Consider the following 17,651-nt stretch of genomic DNA (forward strand, 5'->3'; position numbering starts at 1 on the left):
GGAGAGGGAGAAGCAGGCTTCCCGCTGAGCAGGGAGCCCGATGTGGGACTCGATCCCAGGACCCTGGGATCATGACCTGAGCCGAAGGCAGACGCTTAACGACTGAGCCACCCAGGCGCCCTACAGTATCTGCTTTTAGATACCGTATTACCTTATAACATTAATCAAACAATGTGGCATTGGCACAAAGATAGAGAAATAAATCAATGAAATAGAATAAAGAAGCCAGAAATAAGCTCGAACATACATGACCAAATGCTGTTCAAGGACAGTCAATGGAGAGATTATAGTAGCTCCAAAATATGATGCTGGATCAATGTAGTAGACAGCTACATGCAAAAAAAATGAAACTTGACCTATACATTGAAACATATAAAAATTAACTCAAAATGGTCCATAGACCCAAGTATAAAACCTTTAAAATGGCTAGAAGTAAATATAAAATCTTTGCGATCTTGGGTTAAGCAATAATTACTTAAACACATCAATAGTATAATCCCAAGGAAAAAAAAAAAGAAAAGAAAAAATATATTGGTCTTTATTGAAATTAAGAAATTTATTTATTTGAAAGATGGTATGAAAAGAATGCAAAAACAAGCCACGGACTAAAAAAATATAGTTGCAAATCATATATTTGATGAAGAATTTATATCCAGAATATGGAAAGAACTCTCTATAATTTGACTATTGTTGATAATCCTGATATAAACATCAGGGTGCATATGCATCCCTTCAAATCAGTATTTTTGTATCCTTTGGAAAATTCCAGTGGTGTGATTGCTGGATCATAGCGTAGTTCTAGTTTTAACCTTTTGAGGAAACTCTATACTGTTTCCCAGAGTGTGTTGCACCAGTTTTCATTCCCACCAACAGTGCAAGAGGGTTCCCCTTTCTCCACATCCTCATCAACATCTGTTGTTTCCTGTGTTGTTCATTTTAGCACTAAATTCTATACCTTAAACCAATGTTACACTGTATGTTAACTAACTGGAAATAAAAACTTGGAAAAAAAGTTTCTTCACTTAGAATAAATAATAATGAAATAAATGACTCAATTAAAAATGGGCAAAAGATTTGAACAAATAGTTCACCAGAAAAATACATCGATGGCAAATAAACATGAAAAGATGCTTGGTTTCTGCTCAGGTCATGACCTTGAGGTCATGGAATTGATCCCTGTGTTGGGCTCTACTCAGTGCAGATTCTGCTTGAGATTCTCTCTCTTGCTCTCCTTCTGCCCTCCCCCCATCTTGCTCTCTTATCTCTCAAATAAGTAAAATCTTAAAAAAAAAAAGTGGGAAAACAATTTGGCAGTTTCCTAAAAGTTTGAACATTTACTTACCATAAATTCCAGATATTCCACCGAGAGTAATAAAAGTGGTGACATAAAGGTCTTCACCCAGAGACTTTTACATGAACATTTGTAGCAACTTGATTTGGAATACTTAAAAACTGGACACAAGACACATATCCATCACCAGGTGAATGGATAAACAATTTGTGGTATATCCTTATAATGAAACATTACTCAGTGTAAAATGGTTATTGATTTATGGAACAGCATGGTAAATATCAGAATCATTATGTTAAGTGGAAGAAGATAGGCCAATAAAAGTACACACCGTATGATTCTAGTTACATAATATTGTAGAAAATTCAAAACAGTCTACTGCAGCTTTCAGTGGTTGCCTCTACACAGGCTTGAGGGAGGGGCAGATGGAAGGGAGTAATGTGGGCCACCAGGAAAATTTAGGGTGGTGGCTGTGTTCACTGCCTGGATATGGTGTGTGTACAAGTATTAAAGTTATCAATTATACTCTTCAAATATGTAAAGTTTATTGTATGTTAATTATAGCAAATAAATCTACAAATAAGCATGTAAGAAACAAATATATATTACTCTAATGCATTTGAAAATCTTGGATTATAACTTTGGTCTGTCTTATTTGACTTCTCTTGCGTCATTAACCACAATTGTTTGAAACATTATTAAAAAAAACACTAGGGCTAAAAAAACGAAACCCAAAACCAAAAAAAACACTAAGGCTGAGTGGTCAGCTAGCAATAACTCCCATGATTATCAGTACATGGATAAGGATATATAAGAACATATTCAGTTGTTTGGGTAACTGTTCTTTTTAGTTTATTAAAGTTATTAGTGCCTATCCTTAAGCAAAATTATGTTTTGGACTATAATTATTATTTTTTAATAATTATAGAAGCTAAGATATCCATTAAATAACACTTCAAGAAGTATCCTATTTTTTTTTTTAAGATTTTATTTATTTATTTGACAGAGAGAGAGACAGCGAGAGAGGGAACACAAGCAGGGGGATTGGGAGAGGGAGAAGCAGGCTTCCCGCTGAGCAGGGAGCCCGATGCGGGGCTCCATCCCAGAACCCTGGGATCATGACCTGAGCTGAAGGCAGTCGCTTAACCAACTGAGCCACCCAGGTGTCCCAAGAAGTATCCTATGTTTTACAATTATAGTTACTCAATATGGACATGATACAACTTTGAGCTTTCATTCTATAAAAAATATTTTAAAGAATCTTTGCAGGGTAAGAATTGTATAATGATTTTTTTTCTGAGAGAAGAGAGAAGGAATCTTGCTTCTGGGCCTCATGGTAGATCAGCTTCTCTCTCTGACTTGTATGACCATGGGCAAGTTTATTTGATCTCCGCAAGACACACTAAGCTCTTGCAATGCCTCCATCCTGAACAAATTAGCCACAGAGGATGGAAACACTGTAGACTGGAATTAAGAAATGTGCCTCTGGATCAACCGTATCCATTTCTGCAAAGGACTATTACATAATGACACAAATAAAAAAAAGGAGACAAACATTTTCTCATATTGAAAAATAAGCACTGGGCTATCTTGTTCCTAGGATTTCCTGAGATGGGGAAAAATCATGTTCACCACTGCTTTTTTGGGGATTCTTAAATTTAAAATATAGACTCTCACCTGATAGCTGTCTCCACTATAATGCCTGAATTTGGGCATCTTGCCAGAGACCACCCTGTTTGTTGGTCTTAGCAGAAAGATCCTGCAGTAAAATTGTCTACACCCACAAGGTCAACTGCCATAGAGAGGTGTGACAGGAAAACTGCTATTTCAGAGCAATGCTTCTCAAACTTCAATGTGCACATATAAGGAATCCTCATTCAGGAATCCTGTCCATATGCAGACTCGGGTTTGGTAGGGAAAGGCCTGAGATTTGGGGCTTCGGTTGGACGTCTGTTTGATACCATTGCTACTGGTCAGTGAATCACACTTTGAGTAACAAGGTCTTTGACTTTTGTTGGGCCCATTGCTGGGATGTGAAGATTTGCTATTCTATCTCAGAATAGCTGTTAGAAAACTCATGGATCGGAAATTATCTGAACTAGTTAGAATTAGGAGTGGCTACATGTGCCTATTAGTAGGTTCAACAAGATAATTTCTTTTTCATGTAGAAGTCCTGAGGCAAAAAATCCAAGGCTGGTATTGTGGCTCCGCAATGTCCAAAACCCATGTTCCTTCTATCCTGCTGCTCAGCTGTATTTAGTACATCATTCCAGGAGCGAAGATGGCTATTTGGCTGGCAGCTGTTTAGTTTTGAGTTGGCAAGAAATAGTAAGATTCTAGAAAAGGCTATGCCTTATACCTCTACTAATATTTCTTGGAAATCACATAAAAATTTTCTACTTACAGAGAAGAAACATCATTTACATAGGCCAAATTACCTCATGGCCACATCCAGGTACAAAGGAGTCTGGGCAGAAAGGTGCCCATCTCAAAAATGAGATTCTGTATTAAGACAGGGTCGGGGGGGTGGGGGCTGGGCTTTGGGAGGCAACTAGCAGTTCCTGCCACAGTATCACTACACTGATTTTGATTAAAGGAGCTGCATTTCTTATTGCATTAAAGCTCAGCCCACCAATTAGCCATGTAACGCTGTACTTAACCTAGACAGATCTTAGGTTTTTTCTTGTAAAATGACAGGTGTGGACCAGGAGACTGAAATTGCAGGAAGGTCCTAGAGGGATAAATTAAGTGGAACCACCACCTCATGGTTAAGACATAGAGGATGAACTCACTGGCCTGTTTGCCAGGCAAGAGTAACATCTAATTGTAGAACTTGCTCTTTTGTAATATATCCCTCTTGTATTCTTTCATCCAACCTGCCCTCAATGTGCAACATGGTTTACTGTGGGTATTATGCCTTATTATTGTCCTATTTCCCTTCCTTAATAGGGATAACACTTTCAAAATATTTACTAAGTAGTAGTAAAAGAGTAATATCTACCAAAAATTTGAAAAATGCTATTTATTTAGAAGTTTCTGCTGATGTTTAAAGGAGGGCTTCTGGTTCCAGTCCTGACTTGAAGAATGAAGGTCATATGTGTAGAACTTCGAGGAATATAATACAAGTGTACACATTTTTTTTTTTTTTTTTTTTTGGTCAGATGACATTATCTCTTCTGGCTAAGTGAAAGAACAAAGTTGACAAGTACTGAAGATCACATTTAACTTTCAACACTTAGGAGAGGAGTTTCACCAGAATATATATGTTGTGCAATTTAAAGAGTTCTTTTAAGAGTAGGAAAAAAAATTACAGTCCTATGAAGATTTATTGTATGTTTTGCATTAAACCATATAATATTCCATAAGATTCATGTGGTTTATGCAATACCATATTCTAACTAGAAAGCACCCATGCCTAATCCTGCTCAAGCTATTATAACCGAGTGTATATGTCTCTGATGGTTTATACATATGTGCAATCCTGTGTAGGGAATATGTAATAATCTATGTGAAGGCATTTTATGAATCAATTTTTATCCTCTGTTATAAAGCAAATTAGACTCTAGGGACTTGTGTATTTATTAAATTCAGTTTCCCTCACTTGCACATAAAAATTAAATCTACCCTTATTTTTAAAACAATCCCCATGTATAAAACTAGAAGCTAAGAAATCATATTTTTTAGACTTTAGACTTTTCTATTTTTTTTTTTGGCATTTTAAGAAAGTAAAAAGTCTCAAAATTACAACAACTTCCAAAACTTTGCAAAACTGAGATATAGATATTACTATAATTTGAGGTAATAGTATATATGCTTTTGATTTTTATTAAATAAGTCCTTTATTTTAGAGTCTCTATATCATTTGGTGGTGCCTGGGTAGTTCAGTCAGTTGAGCATCTGACTCTTGGTTTCAGCTCAGGTCATGATCTCAGGGTAGTGGGATTGAGCCCTGTGTTGGGCTCTGAGCTCTGTTGGGAGTCTCCTTGAGAGTCTCTCTCTTCCTGTGCTCCTGGCCCTGGTTCTCTTGCTCTCAAATAAATAAATAAATTAAAAAAGAATAAAAATAAATAAATACATACATACATACATACATACATACATACATACATAAATGTCTCCATATCATTCAGAGTTAAGCAAGGAGACAAAAAACAAAACAAAACAAAACAAAACAAAACAAAAAAAACCCCAAAACAAAAACAAAAACAAAACCACATGCAGTAATTCAAGCAAGTGAAGTTTATTATAAAAAATTGTTAATTGGTGGGGACGCCTGGGTGGCTCAGTCAGTTAAGCGGCTGCCTTCTTCTCAGGTCATGATCCCAGGGTCCTGGGATCAAGCCCTGCATCGGGCTCCTTCCTCGGTGGGGAGCCTGCTTCTCCCTCTCCCTCTGCCCCTGCCGCTCCACCTTCTTGTGCTCTCCCTCTCTCTTTCTGTCAAATAAATAAAATCTTTATAAAAAATTATTAATTGGTAACTAGGGATTAACTACTAAGAGGTAAAGAGAACTCAAAGGAATGCAAATAGAGTAGCTACTGCCTCTGTGGTTAAGGCAGAGTATCCAAGGAAGGAACACATTTGGAGAGGGTGTGCCCAGCCCACTGGATGGTGGAGAAGCTTGTTGAAGTATTTCAGGCTGGTAAGCGGGAAACCTCTGGCTGGGATGCCAGTGACATTCACCAGGAATCAGCTAGAGCACAGGGGGATCCTTCAGGGAAGCTGTTTACTGGGGGTCTTCCAGACTCTCTGGGATATTGAATGAGGGACCAGCCAAATGTGCTAGGAGGCTGCTGCAGGGGTGCTGCTGAAACCTGCCAGGTAACTGAGCACCACTTCGTGCTCCAGGTGCACACTGATGCTGCAGGAGCCAGAAAGGAAGAGAGCATACTGAATAGAAGAAGAGACTCTTCTCTCCCCCAGCAGCCCTCTCTCACCCTCTACTGACAAAGTTCAGCATGACGCCAGTAGACAAAGAAATGTTTGGAGGGCCCAGCTTCAGGATCACAAGGCAGAGCCATGAAGGGTGAATTTGGACCTGAAAGGTAATAAACTGATAACTGGCACAATCATTGTATGTTTTTTTTAAATTTCAGTAACAACACAAATATAAATTATTAAAAATGGGAAAATATGAAATTTTTGTCACTATAGTCTGAATAATAATCGCAACCAGTAATGTAGGGAAATAATATTTGTCGAAACAAGTTCATGAAAACATACCATAATTTAGAAACGATGGTCTAGAGGGTCAAATTAAAGCATTTTAATCAAATCGAGGCATTTTAATCTGAAAGATCTGAGAGATTACTCAATCCAATTCCTTCTTTTATAAAATTAGGGGGAGCCTGAAACCCAGAAGAATTCAGTGATTTGTCCAGGGCTAAAGAGTTAGTTACTGAAAGCGATCATTCATTTGCTCAATGAGTATTTATCTAGTAAATGCTTCCAGGTGCCAGGTGTGGTTCTAGGTGCAGGTGAACAAAATATATCCTGAGCTCACAGAACTTACACTGAAGTTGAGAGAGTCACCCAACAAAAGGATAAACAAATGAATACATAATAATTCAGGAATTAGACAAGTGTGATGACAAGAGAAGAGTGAGAAGACAGAATAATGTCAGTGGGAAGGGAGAGGCTGGGCTATTTATTTATTTAAAAAACATTTTATTTATTTATTTCAGAGAGAGAGAGAGAGAGCAGGCACAAGTGGGGGGTGTGGAGAAGCAAACTCGCCTCTGAGTGGGGAGCCCGATGTGGGGCTCGATCCCAGAATCCTGGGATCATGACCTGAGCGGAAGGCAGACGCTTAACCGACTGAGCCACTGATGCACCCCGAGGCTGGGCTATTTATATGGGTGCCATTTGAACAGAGATCCAAAAAGAGTTGTCCCATCTCCCAATCCTGAATACTCAAATTAACAATGGCTTTTAGCAAATTAAATATATTTCCTACTTACATCATATCTTTTGTATTTATATTCATGTTTTTATGGATAGAATACATTTGAATCCACTTTTTGTATTTGTATTCATGTTTTTTTGGATAGAATACATTTGAATCCACTTAGCCATCAAGGGTGAATAGTGCCATCATCCCTTTTCTCCTGTCTTCTCTTTATAAAGAAACCTACAGTTATCTGTTCACACAATGTTTCAATTGATAACCCTTTCGGAAACTTCAGGCAGATGGAGCTTGCTGGAAACCTGGTTACAATGGACACAAGTTATACCTCCCAACCTCAGACTGACCGCATATTTTGACAAGTTTCAACTAGTTTCCTAGCTTTCTGGCTGTTTAGATATTATACATGTCTTAAGGGCAATGTTGAAGATGTTGAAAATCATTCAACAGTGTCCTACATAAGACAATATTTCAGCACTGAGATATTTCTTAATTATATGAGTTTCCACTGTGTGTGTGTAAGCAGGGAATAAACGTTGCTGAAATACCACTAACAATGTTGCAATTTTGCACTTTAGAAACTATATGCACAGGAGGGGAGTTGAACATTTGGTGGTTAATGTGTGATCAGGCTATTTCCTGACAAATAGAGCTGACTTTAAAATCAGAATAACTGATATCACTGTCAGACTATAAAAACTTCATCTTAAGTAGGCAGTGTAGCCACAGATATGCAGCTGAGTTTGGGAAACTAAAAGAAAAATTATTTCATGATTATTCTGAAAATGTCATCAAATTTTAATTTGATTTCAACTGGACCTTTTGCAGTACAACCTGACTAATATGTGTTTCCCTGTAATTGGTCGTTCATCCTGTTCTAACTTTTTTGGTTGGTGACCCTGTTAATTAATGTAAACTGAATTGCATTTGTGTTTTTTTTTTTTTAAAGATTTTATTTATTTATTTTGAGAGAATGAGATAGAGAGAGCATGAGACGGGGGCGGGTCAGAGGGAGAAGCAGACTCCCTGCTGAGCAGGGAGCCCGATGTGGGACTCGATCCCGGGACTCCAGGATCATGACCTGAGCCGAAGGCAGTCTCTTAACCAACTGAGCCACCCAGGCGCCCTGCATTTGTGTTTTGATTCGTCAAAAATTTTATGATTTCAAAGGAGATTTAAAATTGTGTAGTCGTTGAAAGAAAATTTCTTGCTTTTCAAATAATTCATTGGGTTCTTTTTGATAATTCATTGGTTATTAAAATCACTTTATTGAATTGTTATTTAATAGCATGTGAATGAAAGTATCTGTGGAATTTAGTCAAAATCGCAATACAAATGGAAATCTTTGAAACGTGTTCATTACCTTATTCAGATCTCTATTTTAGAGATTTTGTCATTAATTCAGCACACCATGTGTCAAGGGGTTAAACTCTGAGACCAGATCACTACAAAATTCAAAGCAATATGTGATGGAAATAATAACTTAAAAAAATTCTAAAATTCTTGTCTATCTTTTAACTCGTGTGAGTGTGGAAGTTGAGCTAATGCATCTCAGTGCTTACCTTACAATGATCAAATAACCAAAAACTCAGACCAAAAAAATATTTCCTTTCCTGATTAAAAAAAAAGAAAAACATATACAGTATAATAAAAAGAGTCTATCAGAAAACTGCCAATTATAATTTTCTCTTAGATCTCATCCTAATAAGTTTTTAGTTCGTTTTCTAAGCAAATCGGGTGATAATTAAATGTGCCTGGAGGCCTCCTAGAAACATCCAATTACTCCCCTTATGGAAATCTTCCCCTCAGTTACATGATGACAGACAACCACTGGGCTTGGAGTTATGTTGGCCACATTAAAGAAAAAAATATTTTGTACTGGGGCGCCTGGGTGGCTCAGTCATTAAGCGTCCGCCTTTGGCTAGGGTCATGATCCCAGGGTCCTGGGATCGAGCCCGCATTGGTCTCCCTGCTCCACGGGAGCCTACTTCTCCCTCGCCCATGCTGCTTGTGTTCCCTCGCTGTGTCTCTCTCTGTCAAATAAATAAATAAAATCTGGGGTGCCTGGGGGGCTCAGATGGTTAAACGTCTGCTTCGGCTCAGGTCATGATCCCAGGATCCTGGGATCGAGTCCCACATTGGGCTCCTTGCTCCTTGGGGAGCCTGCTTCTCCCTCTGCCTCTTCCTCTCTCTCTCTATCATGAATAAATAAATAAAATCTTTAAAAATAAATAAATAAAATCTTAAAAAAATATTTTGTACAGAGCAATGAATGAAAAGGACAAAAGTTTTAAACAAGTTCCTCACCTCTTTTTACTTCTCAGATACATACCTTATGTTGAATAGCCAGATCATTTTATTATTGCAAATGCCACGGTTGCAATCTTTCATTGCTTGCAGTAGAGACCCACAGCATTAAGTTAGTATAAAATTACATATAGTTTAATATATCTGTACAACACCTTTAAACAAGCTTCTCTAGGCAAGAAGGTTATCCGTCTTATAAATCTATTATTCCATTGTACATCTTGATAGCCTAGCATTGCTCCTAGCCATGTTTAAGCATTAAATAGTGCATTATTATTTCACATAAATCAACCAGAGATGTGTGAATTCATAAATTTTGCATTTGCACAGACAGTATTTTAAACATTTTACTGCTTCGTGGGAACTCAGAGCACAAGCCTCTACACAAATCAGGACCTGAGAAATTTCAATAAAATTTAATATCACAATTACATCTCTTCAAAGTCAATGCATGCATATTTTAGAAGTATCTTAACTGAGTCCAAAAATAAAAGTAAAATTTGAAAGGTGGCTTTTTGATTGCAGGTTTGTCAGCTATTGTTAGAATAAGCTAGTGAGCACTTTGGCTTTTTATTCTTTATAGCAAAATGGTATAAACAAACAAACAGGGTTTTAGAGGGGAGGGGGGAGGGGGGATTGGTTAGCCCGGTGATGAGTATTAAGGAGGGCATGTACTGCATGGAGCACTGGGTGTTATACAAAAACAATGGATCGTGGATCACCACATCAAAAACCAATGATGTATTGTATGGTCACTAACATAACATAATAAAATTAAAAAAAAATAAAAATAAAATAAAAATAAGAGGATAAAGCCTTATAAAACTTTGAAATGAAAGAAATATATTAAAACCAGAAATCTTGGTAATTGTAATTTACAAAAATAATGCAGGTAGAAGGTAGTGCAGAATTGATAAGCTTGTATTAAAATTAATATACAGCTTTATAGTTCAAGGCTGAAATAAATTTAAAAATGTCATCACTTAGGCTATAAGTTACAGAAGGGTAAGGTGAGGACTTTTCCGGGTGTTTTTGGGTGATTCTCTCTGATTTGGAAGAGAGCTACATTTTTTTTCTTCTTTCTAAGCATTTTTTTTGGTGGGATGATATTTACTCTTTCTTCAAAGTTTTCATTATTTTTCCCAGAAAACGTTCCTACTCAGATTTTGTTTAGTAGGAAATGCCTCTAAAATTTAATGCACAGGAGTTTTGGGTTCCAGGAGGATTTCTGCTTTAGCATGTGTGCGGTGAAATTACATTTCTGTTGAAATAAGTCCTAATGCATATAATTAACTGAACAAATGCCACACTAATTTGAAAATGACATATTTATCACCTAGAAACAGGTAACGTAGAAAAATAAATTGCTGTGAACATAGAACTTGCTTCCAATCATCATCAAAATCTGGGCAGAAGCTGATAGGAAAGAAGAGAAACATTCTCATGAATCTTTTTGAACTGCTCTTTACTGAGACACTTTTCAGAGTTACCAGTAGGCGATTCCTGGAGGAATAAGTGACAAAAGGTAGGTAAAAATAACATCCTACCGTGGACCTTTCCTTTTGTAGTGAGTGATTGTTTATGATGAGGATTTATTACATCAGGAAACCAGTTTCTGTTTTCCTTTATAAACTTTAGATATCTTCTCTGCCGTTCTGAATCTGCCCTTTCTTTCTTGATGGACTGAAAGTTCAAACCCAAGGTTAACAGTGCCAGAAGATCATTGTTTAGAGATTAATCTCTTTAGGGTGATAAGCAAAAGACAGACACAGTGAGTCTTTAGAACCCTACAGCTACTCAGAGTAATGACAAGCATTACCATACCCAGGCCGGCTTTGGAATGTTAAAGAAAGCAGATGCAGTTACCATCCATAAAAAACTAATGGAAACTTCTCTCTTACTCTGATGAATGTTGAAAATGGAGTGGCTTAAATAAAAAATCACTTCCCTTATTATGATGTTTGACTACTTAGCATTCATTGGTTTGGGGTACATTTAGTTTTTGATGGTATTGCTCTTCCTAGTTCCCTCTTTCTCTGTGAAAGTTTCATCTTATTGTCTGGGTCTAGACTATCAAGGATATAAGGAAAAAATGATTCATTATAGAAATTACATTTTCTGAGCTAAGCCAGAAGGCACTGTCTTTACTTTAGCTCTTGTATAAGCAAGACTTAGTGTTATGTATATATTTTATGTGTATATAATGTTGACTTAGCAATATATATATATTTATACCACACAAGTGGCCCATGCTACCATTACGCAAATCCCTCTATTTTTCAAAGGCTATATGGAAACAATTGATGGCTGAGGAAGGAGCATGTATAAACAAACATGTTTAAAAATTCTCAGTCTGTGTCAGCACCATTTAAATAAATATGTGTTTTTTTTTTTTATAACACTAACATTATTGGTTAGAGGGGAAATTAGAAGGAAGGGATGGACAATAACTATGTTGAATTCTAAAACAGAAGGAGTTTGCTTCATCTCTCTCTCTCTTTTTAAAAAATCTGGTTGCAAACATGGATGTTTCTATTTGAAATAAAAATAGATTCTTTTCTTTGCTAAATTCATGGCTTCATTTTCCATTGGAGACACCACAATTAAATTTTTAAAAATAAACTTTAGCACATTATAGAAAGCACTGTCTTTGTGTTTTATTGTTCTATCTTAGTTTGTATGTTTATTAATTCACCTCAAATAAAATGTTCAGGTTTAAGGAGAAATGAAGACAGTGGGCCAAAAACAAATCAAGAATTGATTGATCTTAATTTTCATAAGTTTTGCCTATCCCTATCTATTTTGTTAGACATGTTCATTAAAGATGTATTGTCAGCTGTTATAATGAAAAGTGCCATGTCTTTTACACTATTCATCTCTTCAAATGAGCTATATATTAATAATCCTTAGATTTTTATTAGAATCGGTGTAGCTAGGTAATAGGAATAGGATATTGCCTTTTACTAAAAACAAAGTACCATAGTTTCTAAATAAAACTGACTGCCACGGGAAGGTAGGCAACGTGATTTTTTTGCTTGTTTGTTTTCTCTTTATGAAGAGTTGTTACTGAGCTAGTTATATCTGCTGAGAGGCAATATGGTGTCATAGAGAGAACACAAGCTTTTGTATCACATTACCTTGGTTAGAAGATAGATTCTATCATTTCACATTTCCCTGGAGACATGAATAATTGTCCACCAAACTTTCATACTCTAGACTGATGGTTGGCAAGGATGTACACTGCCAGAGCACATGTCACAGTGTCCCTCCCCAGCCCTTGCACAGAACTGTTGCATAGAAATGGACACTTGGAATTCAAACCTGGTTCCGTTTAACTCCAATGACAAGGGATCATACCACTGTATCTTCACCTACAAAGTGATTAATGTCATTTGCCCCTTGAATACAAAGGAATGGAAACATCAAAGGCCTTGTCTTAGTCCAGGTTCTTCAGAAAACAAAGCGTGAGGCAGAGATTAGAGTGCTGGTGCCCCATTCGAAAGATAAAAACTCAGGGCAAAAAAAAAAAAAAAAAAAAAGAAAATGGGAATAAGGGGTGGGGAGAGCAACAAAGCAAAGTGATGTTGTGTGTCACTGCATGTGCTCTTCCTTCAGAGCAAGCCACAGAGAGACCCTGTAGCTTGCTTGGCAGGTGCATCTGTCCAGCACAAAGGGTTTTTCCAGACAGTTGCAGAGAATCTATATCTCTGAGTAGTGCTGCCTGTACACCCCTTCCCACTCTCATTTCCTATTGTTCCAAGTTCTTCACTAGAGAGGAATTAACTTCTCTGACTTTTTGGGTTGCATCACTTGCCCATTGGATGGACACTCAGAATGCCAGATCACACAGCATGTGTGATGTGGTGTTTTATCCAAGTCTGGAAGTGACTTATAGGCATGGCTGTGCAGTCAAAGCTAAAGGGTAGGGCCCAGCATCCCCACGGCTGATAGCTAGAAGGCCCAGACATCGGAATTGCAGGGCTTCACTGGAGGAAGATGATGAGGACGTAGAAGGCAGACAGCATGGAGGAAATAGAAGAAAACACATGAGATATATATCTGAAACAGCCTTCAAATGATTCATCCAACTACTGTTTATTAAATGCCAATTGTGAGGGGCACCTGGTTGGATCAGTCAGTAGAGCATGTGACTCCTGATCTCAGTGTTGTGAGTTCAAGCCCCACATTGGGTGTAGAGCTTAATTAAAAAAAAATAAATGCCAATTGTGTACCAGGAACTGCTAAAGGAACAGTACTAGAAGAAAAACAAAAGCTAAAAATTCTCTTCCTTCATGAAAAATACATTCCAGTAGAGGACAAAGAGAAAAATGAGATAAATAAGTATAATATATGGTATCTTGGAAGAGGACCAAGATGGAAATGTGTATATAAAATGTTTGTAGGCAAGAGTAGTAAAGAGATTCCTTACTGAGAGGATGAATTTTGAGTAAAGACCTAAAAGAAGTGTGGAGGCAACCATGATAATACCTGAGCATGAGCAAATGCAATGGTTCTGATTTGGGAATGTGTTGGTATATTCATGCAAGAGCAAGGAGATGAATGGGGCTGGAGAGGAGTGAGAAATGAGACTAATATGAGATAAAGTCTAGATGATCTTGAGCCATGTAGATCATTGCAAGGAACTCATCTTACTGATCATTCAAACATTTTAGCCTGGTTGACTCATCTGTTCATCACAACAGCACTGACAAATAGGCAGTCTTATCTCCATTTAATGGATGAGCAAACTGAGCCTCACAATGGTCAGGTGAATTGTCTGAGGTCATAGCTAATAAAAACTCACATAGGAATTACTAGGATCTTCATTATTAGGAGAAATAAATGGTTCCACTTACCTTTCAGAATCAAAATACCTAAGTATTATCAAGCACTGAGAATAATGACAGGCCATAGCTTTCACGAGAAGCTGTCCTCATTTATTCCTTAAATAACCCTCTGAGGTAGGCACTATGATGTTTTTCATTTTGCAGATGAGGAAACTGAAGTATCTTAGTCATTTACCTAGTGACACAATTGGAAAGTGATAAATCAAGAACTGAAGTATGTTTTAGAACCTGTGCTGTTAGTTAGGATGACACCTCCCCTCTACAAATGTTTTAGTTATTATTGCTATATATCATATTTTCTTTCTCAGAGTCCTTGTCTTTCTTCCTCTTCAATTTTGAAGTATGACCATACTATTATTTTCCCTTTCAGATAATTCATTTGTGGTCTATTATATTTTTTTTCTATTTTGAAGAAAATGCAATAACATAATTGACAACTTCTTATGCTTCCTTGGCTGTTTTTTTATTGTATCTCTACAGTTGAGCCAAAATATTTTCATATCACTGGTTTCTTTTTATACTTTTTTCAACGTTGTTGCTTTTTTCCCTTTCTTACTGAATTACGTCTTTTGTAAATTTTTCAGCATGTATCAGTCAGTGAATAGGAAATGCTCTCAGTTTATCTTCATGTGAATTCATGTTTATTTTGCTTTTGCTTTTGAATGATAATTTAGGCAGGTATAGAATTTTATGCTAACAGCTCTTCCTCCCTTGTTTTCTGTCATCCATTTTTACTGATAAGAATATTGTTCATCATTTAATTTTTCTTCTTTGCTTTTATGCCCTCTCTTTGGATTTTCTCTCTGCTTTTTGAACTCTACAGTTTCATTACAGTGTTTTGATGCAGATTTAAAAAAAAATGAATCTGCTCAGATTCCTGTTTCCTTCTTCAATATAAAGGTTGATTACTTGTTTTGTTTCTGGAAAATTCACACTCATTTCTTCTTTGGATATTTCCTTTCCTCTGTTCTCTCTGTTTCTTCTTGGCCTCTGGAACTCTTACTAGATATATATTATTGGATATCTTTGTACTATTTTCTAAGTCTCATCTTTCTTTTTATATTGTCCATATTTTATCTTTCTGATCTTTCATCAGTTCTTTCATCATTTGTACCTAATCTGTTATTTAACCCATATACTGATTTTTTAAAAAATCAATTTTATTGGGGTAAAATTTACATACCACAAAATGCATACGTTTTAAGTATAAATCTTGATGAGTTTTGAGAAATGTGTACACCTGTCTAGCCATCTCCCCAGTAGTCAAGATATAGGATATTTTCACCATCCCAATTACATGTGTTCCTTTGCAGTGAATTCCCTCTATGGCCTGTCCCAGGCAACAACTTATTTATATCACAAAATTGACTTTGGCTGTTGTGAAACGTCATAAAAATAATCACGTATAGTATGTATACACTTGCATCTAGCTATTTTCAACTCAAAATAATGTTTTTGAGATATGCTTGGCTGGCTCACTCAGAAAAGCATGTGGCTCTTGATCTCAGGGCTGTGAGTTTGAACCCATGTTAGGTGTACAGATTACTTAAAAATAAAAAAAAACTTAAAAAAATTTAAAAAATAATATTTTTGAGTTTCATCCATATTATATTTATCAAAAACTCATTCTATTTTTGTGCTTTATGATACTATATTTTATGAATATACAATTTGAATGGTGGGTGCCTGGTTTTATTGCTCTTCATACATTTACTCCCCCTCATCTAACATAAAAAAACCCAAAAGACCAAACCATATTACAAACCAGCTTTAGAAATTCAACTATACCTGACCCACACTTTCAGCATTATGGAATAGAAAAACAATAAGCTTCCAAATGATTTCTAAGTAGAATAATAAACCAAATTCTAGAATGTTCTTGCTGACACTGAACATATAGACAGAGAGGGATGGAAGGTTTAAAAGATTCCATAAAGAAGGGCAAATGGGTGGAGACATTTAGATCAAACACATAAATCACTCTCAGAAGAAAAAAAGTCACAGAGGAAGAGACAAAATACTGAACACAGAGCTGGAATTTGGTGGTTTACTCCACTGTCTACAGGGAAGGGCCTTCAAAGTGAGTGGGACCAGAAATAGCATCCTTGAGGAATCATTGTTTTTAGGATAAATCAGATATATAGAGAAGGAATGGTATCCTTCAGAGATGTGACAATGAGGCAAAGAAGGAAAAAGGAGAAAGAAATTAAGAATCTTGAAAAAAATTGTGAAAAGTTAGTAATAACCTTACCCACTCCTTATTATTATCCATCAGAGTACCTGTGTTTTATTAAAAAAAACAGAAGAGGGCACTCTTGAACTAGCAACCCCATCCATGAATTAAAGAGAAATAGAAAAAAAGCAGATTACAATTACACAAAAGTACTGTAAAATGATAACAGAAAATCTAAATCAAATAATTTCAGCTGCTGAATATTCTCCTCACCCAAAAACCATAAAGCAGAGAAGTGTAACATGATTCCTCAAACTGAAATAATATTCCCTAAGCATTTGGAGATATGAGAAAAAAAAAAAAACCTTGAATCAGAAGTTCAGAATCTAATAACAAAAATGTATAAAAAGTCAGGATAAAGTTAAATAAGAATTAATTGAATTCAGGAGTTAGAAGAAAGAGAAGAAAAGTATATCAGAAATGAAGACTACATTACAAGGTATACAAGGGAAAATAGATTCAAATAAATATTAAAAAGTATTGCTTCCATCCTAACATTGACAGAAAAACAGAAAAACAAATCTATAAAATTTCTCAGGTTTATTCTGTGAAGACAGCTAAGACTGGACATGGTGGCAAGAAGACAACAAATATACACAGTAGCTGAACTGGCTGAAAGATGGGATTGCTCATGAATGGAGTGAGTGGGGGATAGGAAAATTCTTTGCCCAGGATTTTATACTATATTTACACCTATACCAATACCATTATAGGCCTGCTACTTCTAAGGGAGGAGAAATTCCTGCCTAAGACACAAGTCAGAGTTTTGCTGTGACAGAGAGTGAATAGAAACCCCACAGATGAGACCCTGGCATCCAGAGAAACTTTCCATTTCCCAGGAAGAGCATGGAGAACAAACAACAGCCATATACCATTGGAGGAAGGACAAGAGGGTGGAGAAAAAGCAGCCATATAGCAGAGTGTGTGGAGGGATGACTGAAAGCTGAGATGGAACAGAAGTACTAAGGAAAACCTCCAGCAACTCAGCACAAGACAATGTAATCCACCACTAGAAGAATTGAAGCCTATGATACAAGAAAGGTAACCAAGCAACATCAAAACCCAAATCC

At 36.5% G+C, this 17,651-nt stretch overlaps 1 long non-coding RNA gene across 16 annotated transcripts in view; it reads left to right on the top strand.

The window, feature by feature from the left end:
* Positions 1-17,651, top strand: part of LOC118555710 (uncharacterized) — a 332,977-nt gene that overhangs the window by 72,526 nt on the left and 242,800 nt on the right. For 10 of the 16 annotated variants that reach the window (XR_013441399.1, XR_013441406.1, XR_013441407.1 and 7 more), the window contains one exon: positions 6,138-6,334. The exons of 4 other annotated variants lie outside the window; for them this stretch is intronic. This is a non-coding gene — a long non-coding RNA (uncharacterized LOC118555710). Of the gene's footprint in view, positions 1-6,137; positions 6,335-6,975; positions 7,171-10,841; positions 10,971-17,651 lie in introns of those variants that run through there. 2 more of the 16 variants (XR_013441402.1, XR_013441401.1) reach the window with 2 other exon arrangements.

The sequence above is a fragment of the Halichoerus grypus genome, chromosome 9 (genome assembly GCF_964656455.1).
Source record: "Halichoerus grypus chromosome 9, mHalGry1.hap1.1, whole genome shotgun sequence".
NCBI classification, from domain to species: domain Eukaryota; kingdom Metazoa; phylum Chordata; class Mammalia; order Carnivora; family Phocidae; genus Halichoerus; species Halichoerus grypus.